Source organism: Populus euphratica, unplaced genomic scaffold (genome assembly GCF_000495115.2).
Source record: "Populus euphratica unplaced genomic scaffold, PopEup_1.0 scaffold468.1, whole genome shotgun sequence".
NCBI classification, from domain to species: Eukaryota; Viridiplantae; Streptophyta; class Magnoliopsida; order Malpighiales; family Salicaceae; genus Populus; species Populus euphratica.
The window spans coordinates 57,417-65,737 of NW_011500348.1; positions in this window are offsets into that span (position 1 = coordinate 57,417).

Below are 8,321 nucleotides of genomic sequence, written 5' to 3' on the forward strand. Positions count from 1 at the left end.
GTATAGTTATGAACTTGAGGAATGTCAGATGGTCACGAGTGTGCCCATACTTTTTTGGATGATTTTGCTGGATATTGATGACATGATGGGAACTATTCTTATGTATGGAAACATGGGTGCCTTTATTTGGTTACACTAGCTTCTTTCGGTGCTTTTATCTATTTATACTAGCTTCTTTTACCTTTATATAGTTTTTCATTGTGTGTTTGATGCTAATGAGGGTTTTATCAGGAACTATATATAACCTTTCCCATAAAAAAATAATTATAGATTTCATTAATCATGGCTTCGATGGTGATGGGTTCAAGCAGATTCTATATGCTTAGTATTTTCTTATTAAATCTCTAGAGATATGCTATCATGCTTTCATCATTTCATTGTTTAATAGCAAAGAGCTTTGTAGTGCCTTTTCTAGCAAGAAAATTGGTGTTGAAATGAGAGATATGCTTTATAAAGAGATCAAGAAGACCTAGGATGGACCCATGTTTAAGGCTATATTACCACACCTAGTAGATTCATGAACAGTTGCAGGGAAAATCATATACATGTCATTATTTTTTATTGTGATTTGCTCCAAGATGCTTCTAACATTTTGTATATACTCTTTAGGGTCTGTTAGGCCATAATTGTCCAAGTTGGCGTTAGAAATGACATAATCCTTAATAAGGTGAGTGCATGGCACTCTATGACAAAACACAGACTCTCACTTACTGAGAATGGTGTGCATGAGTTGAGGTTAGTATAGTCTCATGCATGTCTTAGGTTTTTTATAATAGGGAACACGTGAACGAGAAAATTAAGACTACAAAAAAATATTGATAGAAATGGTTATATTTATGGCTTGGATTTGCTGGGGAGAATTGGATCATTTGAAAAGTTGGAGTATGGTGCCTATTAGTTATATTGTTTTGCCGTTTTCTTTATAAAACTAAAGTTATGTGTATCTAGTGGTGTGGGTTGAATTTTCTATTAGTTTTACCAGAGTAAAGTTTTTTGTATATGACTAGAACAACGTTGTTAAGTACTTGCACCTATTAGAAAAGTTGTTAGATACCTAGGGGAACTTAAGTCCTTGTGGGGAGATTAGTTACTATCCCATATATTAGAGTCTTGTTAGTTGGCACGACTAAAAAATTGATGTCTTCTTCAAAATGCAGGAGTGTTGAAGTAATAAATAACACAGCAAGACTGAGATGAAACCATAGGGAGATAAACTATATAAAATTATAAACAATAAATGAAAAAGAGTTAAAGAGAATTCTTGAGATGTTATATTGATGTAAGGATTAAATAAGGATAAAATAAGTATCAAGGTTAGAGAATCTACTAATGGTATTTCAAAGAAATATAGTATAAACTCTTTTTATTACTTAACTGAAAACCATACACAAATAAGGTTCCAATCGGATTATAAATTGTTAACATGATTATATTAGTTATCTTATTCGAATAATGTTAATACTTGTAAATGTTATCAGGTATTTATGATATCAAATTATATTAACAACAAATCAAGTTCCTTTTAGAGTACAAGTATCGATTATACCATATGGTTAGGCTATGAAAGTGTCAAATATTTATTGTACTAAAGGTTATACAACATAAATCTAAATTAATCATTTAACAAACAAAATATTAAAAGTGAACATGATATCGAATACAAAATATATTTATGATATAAGCATTGAAGTCCATATTGAGTTTATATTATACTTAACCTAACACCATTAGTGAAGCCTTTTCACATAATAAACTTAGCTAAATATAATAAATAAGAGAAACATGAATAAATAAGAGGATAACATGATTATATAAGTATAGTAAAGGAAATGAAAGATATAAACAAGAGATTAATGAAAGCAAAACTTAAACATTACAAAAATACAAAGAAAGAAAGTAAGAATATGATCTTGATCTGAACACCAAGATGCCTAAATACATGGAAAATACCTCCTTTTATAGGTCAAAATTTGAAACTATTGATTTGATGATTGATTATTGAATAGGTGGCCATCTATTGACTTGGTAATAATCCTTATCTTTATGTCTATAGAACATGTCATTGCTAACATCAGAATTTGAATAGATAGTCTTCATACAAGTTCTGAAAAATTAGCTCAGCTTTCTAAAAAAATAAGAATGAGGTCATTTGGACTTCTAGAACTTGAGATATAGGCTAAACTCTGAATAGTTTCTGGGCTCCAAGACAAATTCAGATTTCTCTTTTGATACTCAAAGTTAGACTTCTAAACAACAGAATTGAGTCTTGGAGTCTTATAAATGTTTTAAGTCTATATCTGAGCTTTTTAGCCATATAAACTGAATTGAAATCCAAGATTTACAGCTCCAGATATGACCTAATGACTGAACAGTGTTCCAGTTTGAATTGAATTAGCATCTTTTTTTCTAAGTTTAGCCCTTTCTTTATCCTTTCACTTTCAATAGTTAATCACATCAATCAATCCATTGAATTGTGAGATATGCCAATATTTAAAACTAGCATTTATCATAAATTAAAGCTATCTTATATTATCAGACTTATTATTATAAAACATGATCTATTTAAAGAGTTATTGATACTTCAAGTGCAAAATAATGATATAAAACCTTGATAAAAATATAATTTTAAATACTAATCATTAGCCATGGAATTTTTTTTATAAAATTTGAAGGGGAAAGAAAAGGCTTTTTGTTTTAACTCCCACAGATGACATCACTAATAAAGTCATAGAAAAAATTTACATATAAATAGACTTTTTTTAGTTGAGTTATAAGCTTGAGTTGTACTTATAAAACAAGTTCTTAGTGGAATAAGAGATACTATGATGCTTAAGCTAGTATTTGAGTCATAAAAACCAAGAAGATGAAAAATATATTTTTTTATAAGTAGAGAAGATATTTATATTCTTTAGGTTCTTTGTATAGAGAGATACATATACTTCCCTCAGTAAGTTCTCATTTCTTTTTCATTTTAACCTACATTTTTCATTAGCAACAATAAGGTTATCTTCTCTCAATCACATTATGTAAACTATTTTAGTCACCTATAATTTCCTCACATATAAATTTATATCAAATATTTCCTATTTTTCACTTACCATGGTTGGCTCATTCTCTCTTCCAATCATCATAATTCCTTTTTTATTTTTTCCTTGATTTACACATGAACACATTATAAAATAAATTATTTTAATCCACCCTTAAACTTCTTTTTTCATGGCTGGCCATACACCATACAACACAACAATAAGTTTTGTCAAATTTTTCTATAATTTCTCTTGTATGATAACTAAATACAAATCAATAATACTAATTAAAACTAATTTTTCAAAAACACCAATTCATCCATATCAAACACTAAATACAACTTGAAAATTTCAACTCAAATCATCTAATTCTCATGTGAACTTGTTAAAATCAAAAGAGAATACCTTACCAAGTACTTTTATAAGCCTTGAATGTGCTCCAAATGAATTTCTAGATTTCCCTTTCTTTGCTCCTTCCTTGGTTGGACCTCTCTTTCCTTTTCTTTACCTCCTTGTATTTATTTTCCTTTTAATTTGGTGTTTAATACACTTAATCTTACTAATCTTCAAATTTTTCTCTCTAATTTCTATTTTTTCCTAAGTTTTTTTTCCCAAAGTCTCCTAAGAATTTTCCTCTCTTATAGTTTTGGTCGGCCAAGCATCCCCCTCACCTATCCACACCACAATTTGATTAATTTCATATATGCCTTATTTTTATGCCTTTTATATTTTCAAGTAAATTTTACCTGATCATGAGACCTGTTTTCATTAACTTTAAAACAGGGCATTTCAAATTTCATTATATTATATGTTACCATAAGTCTTTTATCATTTATTTATTCCATTTGGTTATAATTCATGTTTATATGTTTTAATTTTTCAAATATTTTTCATAATTTTTTTTAAGGGGCAATAGGGTGTTGACACGACAAAAAGATTGATATTTTCTCCTAAGTGCAGGAGTGTTGAAGTAATAAATAACCCGACAAGATTGGGGTCAAACCATAGAGAGGTTAATTGTATAAATTATAGATAATAATAATACAACAACAACAACAACAACAACAACAACAACAATAACAATAATAATGATAATGATAATAGTAGTAGTAGTTGACACGACAAAAAGATTGATGTCTTCTCCCAAGTGCAGGAGTGTCGAAGTAATAAATAACCCGGCAAGACCGGGGTCGAACCACATAGAGGTTAATTGTACAAATTATAGACAACAATTATAAACAACAACAATAGTAACGACAACAATAATAAAGAAAAGAAGGAGAAGAAAAAGAAGATAATAAGAACTTTGAGATGGAATATTAATGTAAGGATTAAACAATGATAATAACAAATGTCAAGGTTAGAGGTTTCACTAATGGTATGTCAAACAAGTATAGTATAAACTCTTATTTTTCAATTGGAAACCACACACAAAGGAGGTTCCAATCAAATTATATATTGTTAACATGATTACATTAGTCATCTTATTCAATTAATGCTAATACTTGTAAATCTCGTCAAGCATTCATGATTATAACTTATGTTAACAACAAATCAAGTTCCTTTCATAGCTCAAGTGTCAGTTATACCATACAGTATGAACTATGAAAGTGTCAAGCATTTGTTGTACCAAGTGTTATATAACATAAATCAAGATTAGTTATTTAACAAGCAAAGTATTAAAGAGTGAACAAGATAACAAATATAAAACATGTTAGTATCAAACATTAAAGTCCATATTAAGTTTACATTATACTTATTCCTACACCATTAATATAACCTTTTCACCTTGACATAATAAACTTAGCTAGACAAAATAAAAGAAAGAAAAATAAATAAAAAAAATAAGAACATGAATAAGATTAAAGTTAACTAAGTAAATGGAAGGAAATGAAAGGCATAAACTTGATATTAATGAAAGTAAAGCATAAACATTACAAAAAATACAAAGAGAGAAAGCAAGAGCATGATCTTGATCTAGAAACCCAGATGCCTAAATTCATGGCAAATGACTCCTTTTATAGGCCAAAATTGAGAACTATTGATTTGATGACTAATTGATGAGTGGGTGGCCAACTCTTGACTTGGTGACAATCTTTATCTTTTCTTGTCTGCCCAAAACGTCATTGATAACGTCAAAACTGGAGCCAGTTGCAAACATGAAAGTTGTAGGCAATTGTCTCAGCTTTCTTGTGTAAAAAATTCAGCTCATTTGGACTTCTAGAACTCCAGATATGGCCAAAATACCGAACAGTGCTCGAGCTGGAAGACAGATTCGGGCTTCTTTGTTGTTGCTACAATTTGGACTTGATAATGGCCTTTTTAGATCTTGGGCTCCATATGAAAGTTGTAGGCCTATGTCTTACCTTTCCATCCATATAAATTGGACCTAAATCTGAGATATATAGCTCTAGATATGACCCAATTACCGAACAGTGTTCCGGTTTGGATTGCACCGACATCTCTTCTCTAAGTTTGACCATCTCTTTATCCATGCAATTTAAGTTCTTCAAGTCATCAATCAATCCTTTCATTTATGTGATAGACCTGCATTAAAAATAGACATTTACCACAAATTAAAGGTATCTTATATTATTAGATACATTATTATAAAACATATTTTAGTTAAGGAGTTATTGATACTTCAAGTGCAAAATGATGATATAAAACCATGATAAAAATGCACTTTTAAGTACTAATCACACCCCCCAACCAGCTTATTACTAGTCCCTAGTAATCAAAGCGTAAAATAGAAAAACAATTTGTATATTCCACAAAGCAAGGTATAGTTCAGAATTCCAAAAGCAATCATTAATGATTGTGCACAAACTTTTGTAATTATTCAATAGAAGCTTTACTTTGCAAGTTCGATGTTACTTATTGCAATTCCACTACTTATCATTCTAACAGGTGGCCAAGTTGATGAAATTTATAATTATGAGATCCAATCCATCCTTGAAATAATTGTGCAACCAAATAAGAAAGATTGGTGCCTTAAAATTGAATAATGTTTTGTGGTCCCATAGAACAACTTACAAATAACCTATTAAAATGTCTCCATATGTGATGATTTATGATAAAGCATTTCAATTTTTTTCTTATGGAACTTGAGCATTATGCATTTTAGGCTATTAAAAATTATAAATTAGTTTTAGAATCACAAGAAATAATAGAAAGTTATAGTTGCAAGAGTTTAAGGAGATAAGAAATGTTGCTATGAGAATTTAATGATTTATAAGGAAAAGAATAAGGTATTCCATGATAGAATGATTTTGAGGAAGGAACTTTATGTTGGATAGAAAGTTCTTCTATTTCATTCATGTTTGAAAGCCTTCCTAATAAGTGATGTTATGGTTAGATTGGACCATTTGTTATTACTAACACATTTAATCATGGTGTAGTCAAAATTCAAAGTTTAAAAACAAACAAAGTGATCAAAATGAATGGCAACACATGAAATCTTTTTAATGAAGGTGCTTATTAAAAGGCAACCTAATATAAAAAAAAAACAACAAAAAACTTCGATTTTCTTTCATCTTTTATTTTCCTTTTATTTAGTTTTTGGTGTGATTATGCATGTTTAACATAGTTTACTCAATTCTATTCATGTTTGTATGTCTTTTCTTTACATATTGGATTTGTTTTACTTTGTGATATATAAAAAATTATGTTAGATTTGTCGCAAAACCTAAATGTATAATTTTATATTTTGACCCCTTAATTATTGATGGGAATATGAGTACTATGGGTTTAGAATAGTTGAATTTGATGAACGTATAAACTAAATGCATTTGTTTACTTGTAATAGTTAAAGTTTAATTAGTTTAAGGATTAACTTTGCAAGAATATCACGTTGTATATGATTTTACCTTTTATGAGATTTTAAGCTTAGAACATGATTATTTGATGAGTTTTATTCATTCTAAGGTTATATATTTTCATTACTTAATTGATATTTTGTAGAAACTACATTTATACTACATATAGGTATGAAAATAATAAGGATATGTAGGAATATGAACCTAAAAAGACAACCTAAAACATGTTATTCATTAATGAGCCTTTTTGAACTTATTTATCTTTTCTTTGCTTTACCTTTATTTTATAAGCTTTTATTTTTCATATCGCATTTTTCTTAGTTAAAGACTAGTATAACATATATCTGATGTTTAAATAGGTTTATAGTTGAAAATTTTGAGAAAAAGTGTTTTTGTGATGAAGTTTTATATTGAATTTGAGTACAATAAGTTTTAGCTGAATCAGGTATCGATAGAAAAAAAAGAAGGTTTAAATATAATGGTAAGAAAGAAAATACTCCTTTTGTGATTTTAATAAGAATATATTATGAGAATTTTAAATCAAAAGAAGCTAAGTATTTTTAATTTGAATGATAAATTCATGTGGTTTGATGATTATATATTATTGAGTTCATCATTTTTAAGCTCTATAAGATTCTTTAGTTACTATAACTTTATTTACTTTTTTTTTTACCTCACCTTAACTACGAGCTCATTACAACCTTGAATAAAGATCTTTTTATTCATGTGTTGCATGTAATACTTAGTAGCAGACGAAGAGCAATCATATGATAGATCATAACATTGAATGAATTTAAGAGAAAACACATAAACCATATACATTTAAGTATTAGAGTATATATTAATGAGAGGATTTACTATTTTGGTATAACATGCATTTCATTTAAGTTTCAAAGGCTAAGGAAGGTTTGAAAGTTGCATTATGAATAAATCCAATAAATTTTATGCTTTAATTTCTTTGAATTTTTTTTTTTTTTTTGCCTATAATGCTTGTACTATTTGATGTGTTGTGATAGTGGACGTAAAATTGAATGCTTAGGTGGTTTTGAGTTGCTTTCTTTTCAATTTACTTGCTTTTATTTTCAGTCCTGAGTTTTTCTTTCTTTTTGAATTTTGATTCTTATTCTTGGAGTCCATTGTCTTTGACTTTTCTTTTCCTAGCTCAAGAATATGCAAGATCTATGTGTGGGGGGATTTAATACACTCTATCACATCTAACATAGGGAAAACCCAAAAAGAGTATGAGTTTTAGAAATAGGTAAAAAGAAAAAAAAATCATCATCTAGTATTATGCCACTAAAAACCCTAATTGGTCTTTAAAGATCTAAAGTAATGGATTAGTTATGCTAAAATGAAAATATTATCACTCTAAAACATCTTATTTGAAGTAAATTGTATTGCTAATTGTATTTTATTTTTAATGGTCTATCCATATGGGTTTACTATGATAAGTTAAAATTTGGGGCAAGTTTTATGT